At 41.6% G+C, this 21,085-nt stretch overlaps 1 protein-coding gene and 1 pseudogene across 1 annotated transcript in view; one reads left to right on the forward strand and one right to left on the reverse strand.

Moving 5' to 3' along the window:
• The window catches only part of LY86 (lymphocyte antigen 86), a 78,671-nt gene that overhangs the window by 11,040 nt on the left and 46,546 nt on the right, over nucleotides 1–21,085 (forward strand). The window lies entirely within an intron of this gene.
• Nucleotides 838–958, reverse strand: LOC130274649 (U2 spliceosomal RNA; annotated as a pseudogene).

A 21,085-nucleotide genomic window follows, 5' to 3' on the forward strand; every position in this document is an offset into this window, starting at 1 on the left:
CAGTAAATTGAAGGTTCTTTGTCTTTCCACCTGAAAATGCACAACTCAAAACCCAAGAATCTAAAGTAGACAACAGCCAGCTATGATTCATTTCATTTTCATTTATTGTCTATGGGGCTTTTAAATGCTGCTGAGTGGTAAACTCAACAATTTTTGGTAGTCCTTTAGACAGTGAATGGAGTGGTGGCCGGGCATGTGTTATTTTTTTTGTTTTTTTCTTTATCTAAGAGCCGAGTAACATGCTCTCTAATCACCCAAAGTGCAAGAAAAAGTGCAAAGTGTTACACACAAAAAAGTGCACAAAGGATGCGGTCTATCACAAGCCCTTCTCTGACAGGAGAGAGGCCCCCCAACAAACCTTACACTTTGCCTCTGGACCAAAAGGTACCTGCAAGGTTCCAGGTTCGATGTCCCTTTTCGTTGAAGCTACTAAGGGACTACAAATGCTCCCGGCATCTTCCTTGGTGTTAGCCCAGGTATCTGCTTGCAGAGCCGTAAACGGTCGGGTCCCTGCCCATGCAGGAGTACCTGGGGTTTTTGCAGGGAGATGTGGAACCTGATGGCCACACACACCTCCCCTAGACTGCTAGGAGAGATACCCAGAAGGGCTATCGCATCCTAACAATCCTGTGAACACACAACATGCAAAAAGTGACACAGTGACAAAAATAAATAAATAAGTGAATGTGTGCAGGTATACTGCCCGGATATCCCGCCGGTCACGACTCCCCGAGCCACTAAAGTACCTCGGCTCTAGACCCTCTCAGCCTCATGGCGAGACCCGGAGGAAACAGGTCACATCGGGGCAGCCGTCAAGCTGATTCCTCAGAACCAGCCCTTGAATGCCCTGGTACACCTGCCCTCTCCATGCAGCATCCATCCTACATCAGTGCCCCTGTTCTGACACTGATAAGAACAGATACTACACTTGATCTAAGCCAAAAGGCCGAGAAGCCGAGCATGTGTGCTGCCGATGCATTTACTCAGGACAATTAACTTCTATTCTTGTGATGTGTGGGGCGGGGGGGGGGGGTGTCCCAGGCATGTGACCCCAACCATTCAGCTAAGGGATAAAAAAGGGGATGCATTTTAAAGGGGAACTCTGTCCCTAGACATATCATCCCCTATCCAAAGGATAGGGGATAAGATGTCTGATCGCGGGGGTCCCGCAGCTGGGACCCCCGCAATCTCTGTGCAGCACCCAGTGTTCGTTTAGAACGCTGGGTGCCGACTCCGAGGGTCGTGACATCATGACCACGCCCCTCATGACGTCACACCATGCCCCCTCAATGCAAGTCTACAGGTCACCACGCCCCCTCCCATAGACGTGTATTGAGGGGGCGTGATTTCATATCACGAGGGGTGTGGTCGTGACATCCTGACCCCAGCCACCCACTCCAAGCGTTCGGAACAAAATGTTCCGAACGATGGGGCAGTGGAGTACCCCTTTAATCTTGAGATAACCCGTTAAAGTTTTGGCTACCAGATGGTTACCATATTACAGACTAGCAGTAGACAATAAAAAGCATTGAACTTCTCCATCAATATGACATCTTTTAGAGTTACTATTAATGTGAGATAGATAAAAGAGAGAGAAATCTAACATTAATGTAGGTAATGCTTATGCAGAATTATAAAACTACATCCCTTTCTCTTATCCCCTTACACCCTTCCCTTCAATTCCCTGGTTGGACTTGATGGATGTATGTCTTTTTTTAATCATACTAACTATGTAACTATGTATATTTCAAGGTAAAGTGAAGCTGTAATAAAGGGAAGAAATTAATTTCAATTCATTATATTTGTGGAAATAACATTTATTACATACATAGGCACATACAGTATGGTGATCCTTATGTGCACTCATAACAGCTGATTATATTGTATTATGTTAAAGGTGTACTCTGGTACCTAATAATTTATACCCTTTCCACAGGATAGGGGATAAGTATCTGATCGCGGTGTCGAGCAAGAGATCGCACAGGGACCAGGGCTCAAGTCCTGCAGGAACACATGGGAACTGAGTTCCTGCACTTGTTCCACAGAAAAGCACTGTTCGCATTAACAGGAGTCCTGCAGGACCAGCCCTTGTGTGGAAATCTTGGGTAAGTTCCCACACTTTCTTCCAAGGACTTGACTTCTGGCAGGGTCTCAGTGATTGGACCCTGGACCCAACAACCCCCCCTCCGCAATCAAACACTAATTTAAGTACCAGAGTACCCCTTTAAGTTTAGATGTTCCATCAGTTATGGGTTTGCATTAAATCCAAGGCAAATCTTCAGTATAACCATCTTGTTTACTGTTTAACAAGCAAACTCATGCTAAATTTATTTTTAAATCTAACCAGTCATACTTGGGCAAAACATTGACAGACGATGGAGAAACAAGACCAAGCAGCAAATTACAGTTGCTTCACGAGTCACAGCCTCCAACCCTATTCTCCAAAGTTAAAGTGTTCACGGTCTGCCTAGAGTTTTTCCACGCTAAACAAGTATCTGAAAAGGAATGCATTGCTGGTACAGATCCTTGCAATTTGGGAAATGTACTGCAAGTCCTCATTAAAATATCTCAGAGGGTAGTAGGATGCCAAATGAGTTCTCCTCCCTAGAACCACACAGTTAATTGTCTAAGCAGGACTCCTTGTCTGCATCTACAACTGTCCTGCTTAGCCAGTGATATATTAGGTATGGAGGCTACATTAACATACAAGAGCTCCTGCTAGTTGTTTTTTTAGGGCATCCTAAATTGAAGTTGTATAACATGACTATGGAGACCCAAAAAGTGCTCGGCACCAGGGTGGCTATTGGAATGGCAGGAAAACTGAAAATGATATATACTGCAGTTGGTAGTAGGAGTCACTAATACTGATGTGGAGCCCGCCGGGAGTGCCGGCATCAGAAAAGAAGTTCAGTTACAGTAACAAATAGACTTTTGTATTGCAGCACTCACCCTCCAGACGGCTCAAGTAAAGAAACTTTATTCAGACATCAAAGGTGCAGAAAACATCAGAAAAATGGGAATAAAACACAACGACTCACAGAGAGCCCAGAGGAGCAGCGATGGCTCAGTTTTGACACATGACCAAGCAAGCTTTACCACAAAACGGAGCCACCTCTGCACCCCTGGGCTCGCTGTGTTTTATTCCCATGTTCCTGATGTTTCCTGCTCCTTTGAAGAGTGCTGCATTACCAACATATATTTGCTACCTAAATTGAAGTGGAATCTCCTGCTGACAGACTTCCTTTAACTTTATGGTTTCAGATTCAGAAAGCAGTAAAAGAAAAAAAAATATGGCTCTTATTCCTATAGTTTCATCAAATTTACCAGCACAGAATGGCCCTCTTGAAATCACGCTGTATGGCCCTAATGGTAAAGTTAGAAGTATCTTTTATACATACTAATTGTTACTCAGTAGAAACTATAAATACACCTGAAATTTGAAAATATTTGAAAATGATTTATATGTACTGTCAATTATTAGGATATTGTGAAGTCATTTGCAACATAAAGGCAACCTTTGGCGCATTAACTTTATACAAATATACAAGTGTGTCCAAAGTTTTTAAGCTTTCTTACCCCGAGCTACTGAATGAATATAAAGAAAAGTGTATTCTCTAATCTGTACTGAAGGAAATGCTGAAGAATTTGCTCCTCTCCATTTCTAATCAAACTTACCATGCCAAAAATCCTGCCCTCCTCGGCACCTTGTGAAATGAAGCTAATTACAGTAGCTGGAGCACAATGAAACCAAATCTTCTCATATTGATCCTCCTTCCCTCCCTGATAAAGATAAAGAGACGTAATTGAGCATTGTTTGTCAAGCTTTCAGATAGGTCATTTAGCTAATAACCATTTGTGCCATTGAAGATAAACCATTCTGTACTGAAAGTGGTTATAGTAAAAGGGGGAAGCACTGTGTAAAGGTAAATACAATTATTATACAACATATGTATAAAAGACATGGACTTATAATGGAGTCTCCTTTCATTGATGACAACTGCAGATACTTGGCTGGCTTTGGTTGCCTCATCTTCTTGTCTGTCTCTTGGATAATGGATTACTTGCATCCATTTCTACTGTGCTGGGGCGTTTGATGTCGGTAAAGTAAGACACTTACAGTCTGATCTTTCCACAGACACAACAGAAATGTAACTAAACACATTGGTTCCTTTTGGTATTGTAAGGGCTTGTTTACAAAAGTACATTTCAGTTTTGTCTCCTTAGACAAGTGCAAGTGACAGCCCACTTAGCCAATCACTGGCTGGAGGTCTAACTACTGCCGCTGATTGGCTGAGCGGGCCATCACTTGCGCTCTTCTCGAGGATGGATCATCATCATCACATCAGTAGCTTGGTTGCTCCACAGCAAAGGCAGGATTGATGCGCTCCCAACAAGGCCTCTACTTCTGAACTCAATCGTCGTTGGATTCTTAACAGAAACAAACATGTTGTTAAAGATTATACAGTCTAGTCCGTACCAATCAAGTTGCTTATTTATGGCACTACTCGGTACTAATGGGTGTCCTGTTCTAATGGGTGCTGTGACACATAATTTCCTTCAGCTAAGTGCTTGTAAATGGTTTGTGTAGAGACAGGAGTGTGTAATAAAGGTGCCACCTATGATTGGATGGTGGACAAGGAAACTGACGGAACTGCTCGTGCTTGTCGGCAGACCAAATTATCCTCTCTACTGGTCTGGGCCTGTTCATCATGTGTGCTAGCCCCCATGTAACCACTGCACCCAACACCTCCTAACAGCAAGGTCAAAACAGCCTAGATGGTGGGAAATTCATAAAAATGACCGCCCTGCTTTTCTCAGTCCAGTGATGTGCCCCTCTGAAAGTCTGGCTTTGAACCAGCAACCTGGACTTCAGTTGGAGGAACCCAATCTAGGTGTTGGAGCACTGCTAGGATCTCCACCGATAACACTTGCTTCTTTTTAGAGATAGTCTCAAAATGCAGGAGTACAGCCAAAATGGCTTTATTAAATTGCCTCACAAAGTCTGTCAACTGGGCAAAATGTCTTTAACGTCTTTAAGGACGAAGCTCATTTTCACCTTAAGGACGCAGCCCTTTTTTGCAAATCTGACCACTGTCACTTTAAGCATTAATAACTCTGGGATGCTTTTACTTTTCATTCTGATTCCTGGATTTGTTTTTTCGTAACATATTCTACTTTATGTTAGTGGTAAATTTCAGTCGATACTTGCATCATTTCTTGGTGAAAAATTCCCAAATTTTATGAAAAATTTGAAATTTTAGCATTTTCCTAACTTTGAAACTCTCTGCTTATAAGGAAAATGGACATCCCAAATAAATTATATATTGATTCACATATACAATATGTCTACTTTATATTTTCATCATAAAGTTGACATGTTTTTACTTTTGGAAGACATCAGAGGGCTTCAAAGTTCAGCAGCAATTTTCCAATTTTTCAGGGACCAATTCATTTTTTAAGTGGATTTGAAGGGCCTTCATATTAGAAATACCCCATAAATGACCCCAATATAAAAACTGCACCTCTCAATGTATTAAAAATGAAATTCAATAAGTGTGCTAACCCTTTAGGTGTTTCACAGGAATAGCAGCAAAGTGAAGGAGAAAATTCAAAATTTTCATTTTTTACACTCGCATGTTCTTGGTACATTGGTACAAGAACACGTTAGTGTAAAAAAAAAATGCAGCAATTTGCTGCTATTCTTGGGTTAACAAACTTTCTGAATGTCATTTGATGGGTTTAGTTTCTATAATGGGGTAATTTATGGAGTATTTCTCACAGAAATGCCCCTCAAATCCACTTCAAACTTAACTGGTCCCTGAAAAATTGACATTTTTAAGTTTTCGTGAAAATTTGGAAAATTGCTGCTATAATTTGAAGCCCTCTAATGTCTTCAAAAAGTGAAAACATGTCAACTTTACGATGCCAACCTAAAGTAGACATATTGTATATGTGAATAAATATATAATTTATTTGGAATATCCATTTTCCTTACAAGCAGAGAGTTTCTTTTCATGACATTTTGGGAATTTTAACCAGGAAAGGATGCAAGTAATGATGAAAATGTACTACTCTGTTAAAGAATCAGAATAAAATGTAAAAGCATCCCAGAGTTATTAATGCTTAAAGTGACAGTGGTCAGAATTGCAAAAAAAGGGCTGAGTCCTTAACCTGTTTGGGACCACGGGCCTATGGATACGCCCTTGTGTCCTGGTACTTAAGGACCAAGGGCGTACCTGCCTGGGGGGGGGGCTGAGACCCCCAACCCCCCGGCCCCGATGTCGGCGATCGCCGCAAATCGCTGATCAATTCAGATCATCGATTTGCGGCTATTCAGGGATGATCTGGTCTCTGATGACCCAATAGCCCGAAAAATAGGGATGATCGGAGCTGTCAGAGACAGCCCCAATCATCCCAAAGGATAGGAGTGAGGTGGCATGGGTGCCACCTCCTCCTATCCCCTGTGATATGCCGATGCGGCCAATCGGCAAATCGCAGGGCAGGGGCAGGGGGAACGTTCATTTCCCCTGCTCTGCCCTGGATGTCAAGGCCGAGCGGGGGAAGATGGCGGCCATGTGCCTGTGGATGCGGTGGGGACCGGAGTTTTAGTTTTGCAACATTTGAAGGGTCACAGTTTGGAGACCACTGTCTTTCCAGATGTTGCAAAACTACAACTCTCAGCATGCTCAGACTGTCCAGGCACTGTCTATACAGTGGTGTCCAAACTGTAGCGCTCCAGACGTCAATTCAAAGCATGCCGAGACAGTTCAGGCATGCTGGGAGTTGTAGTTCGGCAACATCTTGCCCTTCAGATGTTGCTGAACTACAACTCCCAGCATGCCTGGGCAGTCTGGGCATGCTTAGAGTTGAAGTCTTGCAACATCTGGAGGGCTACAGTTTGGAGACCACTACACAGTGGTCTCCAAACTATTCTCCCCCAGTTGTTGCATAACTACAACTCCCAACATGCCCTTCGGCTGTCTGGGCATGCTGGGAGTTATAGTATTGCAACTACTGGAGGCGCACTTGTTGGGAAACATTGTCTGTTTCCTAACTCAGTGTTTCTCATACAGACAAAGGGAATCCAGCTCTCAGGATGTGGATAAGACGTAGCTTTTAATAACTTATGTTAAAATGATTCAAAATCGATCACAAAGCCAAAAAAAAAGAGGGAGGGAAAAAGGGGGGGGGGGGGCAAGCCCCTAAAACCAACATGCCAACGCGTTGCCAAACTATAACTCCCAGCATGCACTGACAGACCATGCCTTCTGGGAGTTGTAGTTTTGCAACAGCTGGAGGCACATGGGTTGGGAAACACTGAGTTAGGAAACAGACAGTGGTTTGGAAACACTGCGGTAATCTGTTACCTAACTCAGTGTTTCCCAATCCCAACCAGTGTGCCTCTAGCTGTTGCATAACTACAACTCCCAGCATGCATGGTCTTTCAGTGCATGCTTAGAGTTGTAGTTTTCCCCCCCACCCCCTCCCCCACATGAATGTACAAGGTACATTCACACAGGTGGGGGTTTACAGCAAGTTTCCCGCTTCAAGTTTTAGATGAGGCAAATTTTCAGCTGTAGCGGGAAACTCACTGTAAACCCCCACACGTGTGAATGTACCCGTTAAAACACTACACTACACTACACTGCACTACACTGACCCTAAATAAAGAGTAAAACACTACATATACACTACACCCTTACACTGTCGCCCCCCCCCCCCCCCCCAATAAAAATAAAAAACGTCTTGTACGTCAGTTTTTCCAAAACGGAGACTCCAGCTGTTGCAAAATAACAACTCCCAGTATTGCCGGACAGCCATTGACTGTCCAGGCATGTTGGGAGTTTTGCAACAGCTGGAGGCACCCTGTTTGGAGAAAACTGACGTACAGTATTTTTGGTGGAGGAGGCAAGAGTAACGCTTGTATCCGGGTACACCCGTATAAAAATCCCTAAATTAGGCCTCAAATGCGCATGGCACTCTCTCACTTCAGAGCCCTGTCATATTTCAAGGCAATAGTTTAGGGCCACGCTCTGGATATCTCCGTACTCGGGGGAAATTGTGCTACAAATTTTGGGGGGCTTTTTCTCCTTTTACCCCTTATGAAAAGGTAAAGTTGGGATCTACACCAGCATGTTAGTGTAAAAATTTTTTTTTTTTTACTCTAACATGCTGGTATTGCCCCATTCTTTTCATTTTCATAAGAGGTAAGAGGAAATTAAGACCCCCAAAATGTGTAACACAATTTCTCCCAAGTACGGAGATACTCCATATGTGGACGTAAAATGCTATGCGGGCGCACAACAAGGCTCAGGAGTGAGATCGCACCAGGTACATTTGAGGCCTAAACTGGGGATTTGCACATGGGTGGCTGCTGGTTACAACGGTTCTGACATAAACGCAAAATAAATAAATACCCACATGTGACCCCATTTTGGAAACTACACCCCTCACGGAACGTAACAAGGGATATAGTGAGCCTTAACACCCCTCAGGTGACTGACAGATTTTTGGAACAGTGGTCCGTGAAAATGAAGAATGTAATTTTTCATTTGCACAGCCCACTGTTACAAAGATTTGTCAAACACCAGTGGGGTGTAAATGCTCACTGCACCCCTTGTTACGTTCCTTGAGGGGTGTAGTTTCCCAAATAGTATTCCATGGGGGGTGTTTTTTGCTATTCTGGCACCATAGGGTCTTTCTAAATGTGACATGCCCCCCAAAAACCATTTCAGCAAAATTCGCTCTCCAAAATCCCATTGTTGCTCTTTCCCTTCTGAGCCCTCTAGTGTGCCCACAAAGCACTTTACATCCACATATGAGGTATTTCCTTACTCGATAGAAATTGGGTTACATATTTTGGGGGGCTTTTTCTCCTTTTACCCCTTGTAAAAATAAAAAATATGGGTCTAAAATGTTAGTGTAAAAAATGAAGATTTTGAATTTTCGCCTCCACTTTGCTGCTATTCCTGTGAAACACCTAAAGGGTTAACAAACTTTCTGAATGTCATTTTGAATAGTGTTGAGCGGCATAGGCCATATTCGAATTCGCGAATATTCGCGAATATATGGACGAATATTCGTCATATATTCGCGAATATTCGCATATTCGCAACATTCTCGTTTTATTTTCGCATATGCGAATATTCGCGTATGCGAAAATTAGTATAAGAGAAAATTCGCATATGTGAAAATTAGCGTGTGCAAATTTTCGTATATGCGAAAATTCGCGCCCCAGTCTCACACAGTAGTATTAGAGCCTTCTTTACACCACATAAGCTGGAAGCAGAGAGGGATGATCACTGTGATGTGTACTGTGAAAAAAAAAACAAAAAAAAACACGAATATTCGTAATTACGAATATATAGTGCTATATTCGCGAATATTCGCGAATTCGCGAATATGCGATATTCGCGAATAAAATTCGCATTGCGAATATTCGTGAGCAACACTAATTTTGAATACTTTGAGGGGTGCAGTTTTCATAATGGGGTCCATAATGGGGTATTTCTAACATAAAGACCCTCAAATTCACTTCAAAACTGAACTGGTCCATGAAAAATTCAGATTTTGAAATTAACTTGAAAAAATGGAAATTTGCTGCTGAACTTTGAAGCCCTCTGATTAAAAAAAGTTAAATTTATGATGCAAACATACAAGAAGACATATTGTATATGTGAATCAATATATAAGTTATTTAGGATGTCTATTTTCCTTACAAGCAGAGAGCTTTAAAGTTAGAAAAATGCAACATTTTCAAATTTTTCATGAAATTTTGGAATTTTTCACCAAGAAATGATGCAAGTATCGACAAAAATTTACCACTTACATAAAGTAGAATATGTCACGAAGAAACTATCTATGAATCAAATTCATAAGTACAAGCATCCCAGAGTTATTAATGCTTAAAGTGACAGTGGTCAGAATTGCAAAAAATGCTCTGGTCCTTAGGGTCAAAATGGGCTCGGTCCCCAAGGGGTTAAAGGTGAAAATGGGCTGAGTCCCTAAGGAGTTAAATAAGATTATTTGGTTGACAGCTACATTTCCATGAGTCAATGTAGTTGATGGTGCAGTTTGTCCCCTATCTAGTTTATATGATCTATTTAACCTTTTGTTTGCTAACCATGTGAAGAGAGGACACCAGCACAACCTGGGCAGCCTGTCTCCAGGAGCCCAAAAATCTGCCAAATTGACTAAAATATGATTTTACTTTATTCTTTCAGGAGTTATTGTTACAAATTGCTGCCTTTCTACATGGAAATATAGCGTGCATTTATTTACTCATTACTTTGGAGTGTTTGCCCAAGAATGTATCTTATAAAGCCTCAACAATCTTAAAGTTTTTGGCCTGCAAATACGCAGCTTTCACAGTAACTGCGGTAAAGTTTTAATGAAGTCCAAATCCAATTTTTCTAATATAAAGCTTTAATTTCCAACATGGTCTCCTGAGTTCATTGTGTTAATGTCAGACCAGTTCTGTAGAGTATTTCTGCCAAACACTGAGATTGCTTTATATTGTTTATATATAGAGATATCAGAAACATACTGTGCTGCTGGCTATGTGGTAGCTTGGGAGTGTAGGGTATATGGGGTGTAGCTGTGCGGTGACTAAAGGGTGCTTGTTTAACCCTTTCTATTTGTGACGCCAGGATGCCGACTATTCTCTGTCTGTCCTACCTCCACTCGTCCCAAGAGCGATAGGGAGATAAGAAATAATTGATTGTCCACAACCAGAGATTTGCAGAAACTTGTCGGAACTTTTACTGAAGATTTTATACAATAATGAACAGGAACAGTCCATATAACAAGGTCTATTAAAGCTTGACAAGTATTGAGCTTAGGAAGGTAATTGTTGCGCTTATCCACTGGATTTAGGGGTTTAGATTCGGTCCAGTAATCACGCTAGCTTTAGCGGAGATTGAGATTTTAACTCACGGTTCAGTTTCAGGCTGAGGCCGGCAGGCTTATGGCCTAGCTTATCTTTGTGAGTTGCGCAGATCCGTCCTAATAGTCTGGTATCCACGAGAGCAGCAACCCAAGAGAGCGATCATTGGCTGCAGCTCCCTTATATGGGCAGGGGCTGGACTAAAGCTAACTGGTCCATAACAACTGTCAATCTTCTGTACAAAGAGTTATGGGTAATCATGATACCCAAGGACCTCCAAAGGTCCTCCAACATACCATAGAGGAATTAATATAGTCACATGACCGAAGATCCTGCGACGCTACCAAGGTAAGCATACTAATATACATTATATTAAATATATACATTTAAACATTACAAAATTAGAAAATAAAAGAGGCGACTAGGGGTTGTCCCACCTGGGGGACCCTACCTGAACCTAGAAACTCGGACTTTGGGGACCACCATACAAGGTACGGTATGCAATACGGTACCGGGACACCACAGGTAGCTTGGGTCAGATTCAGAGGACCCATTTACCTGCATTTTGCCGTATTTTTATTGCAGGTTCATAAACATACACCTTGAATTTATTAATTTTTTTCATTACATTACTCACATCCATCCATCAATCCAAGTCAAAGTTAACCACTGATACCTCTCTTCTGCCCCATCTATAATCCTCCAACAATTAGAATTATGCTTTTTCATTATTTGCTTACAGATCACCAATTCTTCATAATTCTACAAGACTGTAGTCCTCTCTCACTAAGGCCTTTTATAGTCCAAAACCTAGTGAAGCTGGTAAATATGTGAATGCCAAGAACAATATTTATTTTAATTAAATGGCCCAGAATCCTGAGGAAAAAAAATAAATCTGAAGTACAACTGTCACCTCCGTACAAGGTACAGAGGTGCAGACACCAACAGTTGGGGCTTAATGAGATAAAGCGGACTGTATCTTTCCTTTTTTTTACTTAGCCCGCAGCTTTTAAACTTAAATCCACGCTGTTTTGTACTTTAGCAGAAGAGTCGGAGAAGCTGGCAGTGCGCCTCCTTCCTTCATTGTAGACTAAACAGACTTCAGTTCAGGTGTCTCTCTACCTGTTGCAAAGCTGTAACTCTCATCATGCCTGTAGAGCCTCAAGCATTATGGGAGTTGTAGTTTTGCAACAGTTGGAGAGCCACAGACAGGGGTACACTTTTACCAATCATTACTGCAGAACCTAAAAGTGACTAAAGCTCTAACAGGACAGTCAGGAGAATACGCTATGATATCAGTGACTCACAGGTTACATCTGGTCCAGACCGCAGTGACTTCTTCCAGCTACATGTTTCCTTTGCTGAGTTTGATACCCAGGCATCATTGGCTCCTCCCTTTGCCAGAAGATCCTCAATCTCTATATTAAGACAATAATCATTATACCCTGGCAAGACACTGTACCCTCCAAAAAATAACCCTGCCAGACACTGTGCCCCCTGAATATAACCCTGCCCCACACTGTGTCCCTAAAATTACTGCCACACTCTGTACCCTCTGAATACAACCCTGCTATATACTGTACCTTCTAAATATAACCCTGACACACACTATATCCTTTGGATATAACCCTGTCAGACAACTGTACCCCTCAATATAACCCTGCCACAGACTGTTTCTCCTGAATATAATCCTGACACACACTGTGCCCCTTATAATAATACTGCCACACCAAATCCCACCTCTGTACTGTTCTCCTCCATACCACTGTGCCCCCTAGACCCACCAATCCTCCTTTAGAATCCTCTTTCTATCCCCTTCCTCCAGACCCCTCTGTCATCTCCTCCAGACCCCTCTGTCCTCTCCAACAGAACTATATGTCCTCTTCCTCCAGACTCCTCTGTCCTCTCCCCCCAGACCTCTCTGTTCCCTTTCTCTAGAACCCTTTGTCCTCTTCCATCAGACCCCTTTGTCCTTTCCTCCAGGCCTCTTTGTCATCCTCCTCCATGTTCCTACCTTCCCCAGACCCCTAAGCCTAATGCTAGACTACACATCCCACTTAGACCCCCTAAGCCCTCCTCCTGGCTCCGCTGTCCTTCAGATCCCTAAATGCGACTTCAGGCTCCTTTGCTCCCACCCCCCCCCCCCCCTCGACCTGTAAGTCCTCCTTCAGGCTCTACTGTCTCCCCAAGATTTCTACTCCAGACTCCTCTGTCACACCACAGACCCCTCTGTCCAGGGGCCCCTCATAGTGGCAATCCTGCACAGAGTGTTGCAGTCAGGGCAGGGAAACTTTATGTCAGGGGAGGTGGTAGTAGACAGATGCGTGGCATGTCAACCTCCTCCATGTTCCTACCTTCCCCAGACCCCTAAGCCCAATGGTAGGCTACACATCCCACCTAGACCCCCTAAGCCCTCCTCCTGGCTCTGCTGTCCTTCAGACCCCTAAATGCACCTTCAGGCTCCTTTGCCCCCCCCCCCCTCGACCTGTAAGTCCTTCTTCAGGCTCCACTGTCCCCCCCAAGATTTCTACTCCGGACTCCTCTGTCCCACCACAGACCCCTCTGTCCAGGGGCCCCTCATAGTGGCAATCCTGCACAAAGTGTAGCAGTCAGGGCAGGGAAACTTTATGTCAGGGGAGGTGGTAGTAGACATGTGTGTGGCTTCCAGCAGCCACTGCTGCTATTAAAGTGACAGTGTGCCTGCTCCAGCTGATTGTACTTGGGGCCGGGGGGGCTGGCATATAGTGAGGCTGCCACCAGCACATCTAAAAAAAAGGGAGCCCTGCGTGGGCAGAGCTGCCAAAGCCCTCAATATAGTTTTAGGGGAAAAAATTTAAATTGCATCTGGACAGGCAGTCAGCCTGGTGGATGAGCCAGCCCACCAGGCAAATGCTGGGTGTGCCCAATGGCTGGTCTGGCCTTTGTACAGGAGCATAATATAAATATTTTCTACAGAAAAGGAACTGTCAGCTTAATATTAGGCTTATAAGTGGCTATGCTTAGTGGCCAGAGTAAAAACTGCAAGATTTCAGGATGTTTTTTTTTTTTTTTTTTACTCGGCTGTGATGTGAAAACAAAAAAAAAATACCATGAATTAAAAATATATATTTCACCATAAACTTAATGACACAATCCTTTTATGCTGCTAGAGATGTTACTAGTTGCTATTAAATTGGAAAGACTGGTTGGCATTATCAGTTTTGTAATCATATAAAACAGTATTTGCGCTAATACAGTGACAGCTAGTGTTGTAAAGTATACTCCATAATGGTGTCGAATTGAACATGTTCTTGCACAGGCAGGATGGATGGTACAATTGAGCGTTATGCTTCACTGAGCATTTGTTTTTCATTTATATTAACTAATTATGTTCTACAGATAATCGTTTAAAATGATGTTCACAGTGTTGACAATGTAATGCTGCAGTGATCAGTGTAATGGGTTGGGCAGAGAGCAATGTGTCAGCATGTGTGCCAGCAGAGGCTTCACCACGGAAGAACTAGTCTTTATCCGCATTACAAAAGATGCAACATGTATTTCCTTATATAGAGAGATTCTGGCCACATGAATGTCTGCTCTACCCGAGTATCCTCTAAGTAAATGACTTTTATCTATTTAGTGCAAATGCTCAGTTGAGTGTTAGTACATTTACTTAAAAACGTATCTAATTCACACAACATTGAAGAATAAACCTAATTTGTGCCTGTGCCTATTAGCAGCCATCTGTAATAAAATATATACTTTTTTTTCAAGAATTGTACTAAAATGTAAAATAAACTGCAAGTCATGCACATTGGGGTAAATTTACAAATTGTGTAAAAGAAAGCATATTGTTACATACCGTACCTGCAAAAATAGTGTGGGTTGCACCAAAGTTAGCAGAATGTCACATGTGGTAGGATAATGTGTCAGCAACTTCCTAGACCCGCTGGGGACTTCTTTTATTTTACACATACAAATTGCATTAAAAAAAAAAAATTTGTGTGTGGTTAAAGGAAAACTCCGGAATAGGAAAATTATCACCCATACTGCCAGCAGTAAAAAAATAAAGATGTACATGCCTTCCTTAGCTCCCCCGGTGCCTCTGGTAACCGGCTCTGGCCTCTGCCGCGATCCTCTTCCTGGTTGCCGGTGGTCGACAAGTCATACTTTAGTCATACTTTAGTGATAGGCTGAGCGGCAGTGTGAGAAAGCTTCAAGACACATAATTCTTCACTACACCGGCACCTGCTGCCGGGGCCAAAAACGTCACACTGCCGCTCAGCCTATCGCTGGCCGAGTCGGGACTTCGCTGCGGTCAGTGATTGGCTGAGTGCAGTATGACTCGCCGACCACCGGCAACCAGGAAGAGGATCGCGGCGGAGGCACCGGGGGAGCAAAGGAAGGTATGTACCTGTTTAATTTTTTACTGCCGGCAGTATGGACCATAATTTTCCTATTCTGAAGTTCTCCTTTAACCACACACACAATTTTTTTTTTTTTATGCAATTCGTAAGTGTAAAATAAAAGAAGTCTCCAGCGGGTCTAGGAAGTTGCTGACACATTATCATGCCACATGTGACATTCTGCTAAATTTAGAGCAACACACACTATATATGTAACAATATGCTTTCTTTTACACAATTTGTAAAGTTACCCCAATGTGCATGACTTGCAGTTTATTTTACATTTTAGTACAATTCTTGAAAAAAAGTATATATTTTATTACAGATGGCTGCTAATAGGCACAGGCACAAATTAGGTTTATTACTCAATGTTGTGTGAATTAGATACGTTTTTAAGTAAATGTACTAACACTCAACTGAGCATTTGCACTAAATAGATAAAAGTCATTTACTGAGTGGATACTCGGGTAGAGCAGACATTCATGTGGCCAGAATCTCTCTATATAAGGAAATACATGTTGCATCTATTGTTCTCCTTTAATATGTTGGTGCATTTTATGATTCCTTTTGGATACTTAAATAGACACAGATCTATTAAATAAGGTTTAAAGGGAATTTGTATTTGCTGCTAAAGGCTGTAGGTTTTTTCTGGCATTTCTGGTCCCCAGCAGCGGGACCGCGGCGATCTAACATCTTATCCCCTATCCTTTGGATAGGGGATAAGATGCCAGGGGCGGAGTACCCCTTTAACTAATACAAGGCAGCCTAAATGTGTGTCCTATTTTTTCGAACAGCATGAGCCACTGTAATACATCTGGTGCATTCTTAGACTGTCTAGTTTAAGTTTATACTGTCTAAGTCTTAGTTTTTATTTGCCTGCCCCTGTGTAAGTTCTTGGAGGAAACAGTTGGCTAAATGGCATAACTTCAGCTGTGATTCTGAAAAACATGGAATCGTCACCTAGGGAATAAAGTATGCCTTGACACTATTATACAGGGTTCATACTGAGGAATTTCTGAGCATAATTCCGCTGCACAGTGCACACTCTGTAATTCTAACAGTGAATGATCTTGGTCTATGGGGACGGCAATTTCTGCGCGGTGCTAGCGCCAACTGATTCAGTCAGCGCTGGCTGCCCCTGAATTCTCCGACCAGAATATTTCCAGCTAAAGAATCCACAATGTGAAGTTTTGTGAACCCTGCCTTAGGGTACGTTCACACGCGCGGATTTTCGCAGCGTATTAAGCTGCGGATCCACTGGTGAAGGCCCCGCTCTATGCTGTCTTTACATGCAATACGCCGCTACCAGCAGACACAGTGCAGCGATGTGCCGCTCTCCCTGCTCTGAGCTAGGCAGAGAGCTCCCGCGATGTGCGAGTCTACTGCGACTCGTACATCACAGTGTGCCTGCTGGTAGCCGCGTATTGCCGCTATCAGCAGGCACATGTAAAGCCAGCATAGAGAGGGCCTTCACCACCGTATTTGCTCCGTAAAATACTATGTAAATTCGCGCGTGTGAACGTACCCTTAGAATCACTATCTTTATCCTCATGTAACCTTGAATGTTCAACTTCTGGTAAAATAAATAAAAAGCTTACCTGTTTTTTTATGCATGAAATAAAGCATAGCTTTCCAGTATTGATTTGCTCAAGGTGAAAGAGATATTATCCAGGACCGAATAGCACAAAATAAACTGCTTCTACTCATAAAGGCTACTAAACTAAAGGAGTTTAATATTGATGGTCTGTCTGCAGGATAGGCCATTCATTTCTGATCAGTGAGAGTCTGACTCGTAGTACCCCTGCCGATCAAGCTATGCACAGTGCCAATCTCTTACCTCTTAAAAGGGTGTGGCTTTGAGAAAAAGGGGAGTGGTTTAAATGCCCCAAAAATGTGCCCACTTACAAAAAAGTAAGCCCACTAATGTTTGTTCTAAACTTAGACCAGACAGTCTTCAAATATGCCAGATTGTCTATCAGCCTGATTCACTGTGGTATACAGTGATCCCTCAACTTACAATGGCCTCAACATACAATAGTTTCAACATACAATGGTCTTTTCTGGAACAATGTAACTTGAAACCAGACTCAACATACAATGCTATGGAATCTGTGAAACGTGTCAAGGGCTGGAAGAACTGATCAATCAGAATGGACATTTCACTGGTAAAACCTGTGTATTCCTAAAGTGCATGCACTGACTGGTGTCTGGTAGCGCCCCCTACAGTACAGGGAGGTATTACATGTTCTGTACTCTTTACCTGTACCAGAGTTAGCTGCTCCTTTGGACATCAGGTGAGGGCGGCACCATTTTACTTTTTTTTAGGACACTGCGTGTTCTGTACAGGACCCTGAAGAAGCTTCTTTACTCTACATAGACCAGTGTTTCCCAACCAATGTGCCTCCAGCTGTTGCAAAACTACAACTCCCAGCATGCCCGGACAGCCTTCGGCTGTCCGGGCATGCTGGGAGTTGAAGTTTTGCAACAGCTGGAGGCACCCTCTTTGGGAAACAATGAAATAGACAGTGATTACAGCTCCCAGCAGATCTTTATTACTTTTATATGTAAGGATTTGCTTTATCTATATTAGTTATCTACTTATTTATCTTTAATCCTCACTTTTTCCTATTTTTTGGATGACATTTTGGGGCTTCAGAACCAATTACCAGGTTTCCATAGAGTTATGGTCTCAACATACAATGGTTTCAACATACAATGGTCGTCTTTGTTTGCAATCAGCTCATTCCCTATGGTGCATGATCTATGCAACGTCTGTTCATCGTCTGCTTCATTTGTGCCATGTTTTGTCCCATCATCATGCAGTTTCTATCATCTATTTGTCATTTTCCATACTTGTTGTTTGTTACCTGGTTGCACTGAAATGTGCTTTTCTAAATGTATTCTTGCAACTATCTGGTTGTCATATCATTCAGACCTTCTTTAAGTACCTGGCGATCTGAAGGTATCTGATTAGAAAAAGGGTAACTTCAACCCTCCGTCACCCAGGATACTATCGACGTTGACTGGATAGGGAATTTGTTACAGTGGAACATAAATAAAATGTATTTAAAGGGGTATTCCAGGCAAAAACTTTTTTATATATATCAACTGGCTCCGGAAAGTTAAACAGATTTGTAAATCACTTCTATTAAAAAATCTTAATCCTTCCAATAGTTATTAGCTTCTGAAGTTTTCTGTCTAACTGCTCAATGATGATGTCACATCCCGGGAGCTGTGCATGATGGGAGAATATCCCCATAGGAACTGCACAGCTCCCGGGACGTGAGTCATCAGAGAGCAGTTAGACAGAAAACAGCAACTCAACTTCAGAAGCTAATAACTATTGGAAGGATTAAGATTTTTTAATAGAAGTAATTTACAAATCTGTTTAACTTTCCGGAGCCAGTTGATATATAAAAAAAAAAGTTTTGGCCTGGAATACCCCTTTAATTGTGATGCATTTCTTGGCCTGACCATTTTATCAGGCATGTTTTTTAAAGGGGTATTCCAGGGGGAAAAAAGTATATATATATATATATATATATATATATATATATATATCCACTGGCTCCACAAAGTTAAACAGATTTGTAAATTACTTCTATTAAAAAATCTTAATCCTTTCAATAATTATCAGCTGCTGAAGTTAAGTTGTTGTTTTCTGTCTGGCAACAGTGCTCTCTGCTGACATCTCTGCTTGTCTCAGGAACTGCACAGAGTAGAAGAGGTTTGCTATGGGGATTTGCTTCTAAACTGGGCGGTTCCCGAGACACGTGTTATCAGAGAGCACTTAGACAGAAAAGAGCAATTCAACTTCATCAGCTCATAAGTACTGAAAGGATTAAGATTTTTTAATAGAAGTAATTTACAAATCTGTTTAACTTTCTGGAGCCAGTTGATTTATAAAAAAAAAAAAAAAAAACTTTTTTTCCTCGATAACCCCTTTAAAAAAAGGGACTGCTAAAGGGGAGGTGTAGTTCTGCCATCTTGATACCAACCATTATTACCTTCATTTATAGCTACATTTACCTTTGGTCAATATTTTGTATCAGTACTTCAGAGCCAGAACCACAAATTGATCCAAAAAATGGAAGATGTGTAAATTTTCCCATTATTATTGTTCTGTATTTTGGACCAGTTACTGGTTTTGACTTACAAATACTTATGCAAAATGCTCACCAAAATACTCCTGTGTAAAAGTGGCATTCCAGTGAGAGATCACTTTGGGACAGGCCTGGAGGTCCCCATGGATATAACTTTCTGGCATTTTAGGTGATAAATTATAAAATCAACATGCAAAAGCTAATTGATAAAATACAAGACTACAATACAAGACTTTCTATGAAATTATTATTTTAGTAAATATGTAATTCTACAAATATTGATGCCACTATACAGTTGCATGTTGGGTTGTAAAATAAGGATAGGTTTGCTAACTAAATGTGTGTAGTAGGCATAGTTATAGGGTCACAACCAAACACGTACTTACAAGAGGCTTTGTTACATAGGAAGGCTAGGTGTGGAGGTACATTTTATTACTGACATTATAGAACTGTCCTCTTTTTATAATATGGCTATTATAGATTGTCCTAAAATCATTGGTGTGTAGATGCCTGGCCCAGCTATATCTGATGCACCTGGCGCCACGTGACACATTTGCATAATTGTAGAGTCATGGCTTGTACTGCAAATTGCTTTTTTTCTCATGTCAGCAAAGAGAAACATATTTGTACCATTGATTTAATGGTGTCCATCTCTGCAACAGGAGAGGTGAAGTAGTTAATGAGTCATAATTGATCCCCAAGGAGATTTCTTCATTACTATGACATAGAAGGTAAAGCACAGGAAACAAATCACAGGAATGTAAATGAACACAATGAAATATAAATATTCTATAGGTATGAATGTGTGTATGCTTAGTGACATTAGTAAAGCTGTATGCAGATATAGATACATCAAAAAATATTTGACATTTACGGTTACAATTGTTTTTGCTTGTTCCTTAATTAAAGACAGAAATATCTTTACAAACCGACCAAAAAAAAATATAATGAAGGCACATAAGTGTTCAGGTCAAAGTCTCAATAACCATTAATGGCATTAAGGAGAGATAATCAAAACAGTCAATAGAAGCAAAATGAGATAACCATTGGTTGTCACTACGGTGCTGTAAAATTCAAACCAAAGGAAACGGGAAACAAGGGAAACCATGGGGGACATCTGCAGCTGCTACATTCATAGAGCAGAGGGAAAATAAAGAAAAAGTAAAAGGCAAGGGCCAGGTTGTAAAACCAGAGATGCAGCATAAGCTGTTAAAGGGGTACTCCGGTGGAAAACATTCTTTTTTTTTTTTTTTTTTATGAACTGGTGCCAGAAAGTGTAACAGATTTGTAAATTACTTCTATTAAAAATTCTTAATCTTTCCAGTACCTCTTAGCAGTTGTATTCTACAGAGGAAATTCTTTTCTTTTTGAATTCCTTTTCTGTCTCACCACAGTGCTCTCTGCTGATACCTCTGTCCTGACGTGGACAGAGGTGTCAGCAGAGAGCGCTGTGAACAGACAGAAAAGAAATCCAAAAAGAAAAGAATTTCCTCTGTAGTATACAGCTGCTAATAAGTACTGAAAGGATTCACATTTTTCAATAGAAGTAATTTACAAATCTGTTTAACTTTCTGGGGCCAGTTGACTTAGAAAGACCTAAAAAAAAAAAAAAATTCCACTGGAATACCGCTTTAGGGTATAAGCGGCACAGTAGCTGTTGCAATTATAATTGCTGTTAGGTAGTGTATCCGCTTGATAGTCTATATATACTG

The sequence above is a fragment of the Hyla sarda genome, chromosome 5 (genome assembly GCF_029499605.1).
Source record: "Hyla sarda isolate aHylSar1 chromosome 5, aHylSar1.hap1, whole genome shotgun sequence".
NCBI classification, from domain to species: domain Eukaryota; kingdom Metazoa; phylum Chordata; class Amphibia; order Anura; family Hylidae; genus Hyla; species Hyla sarda.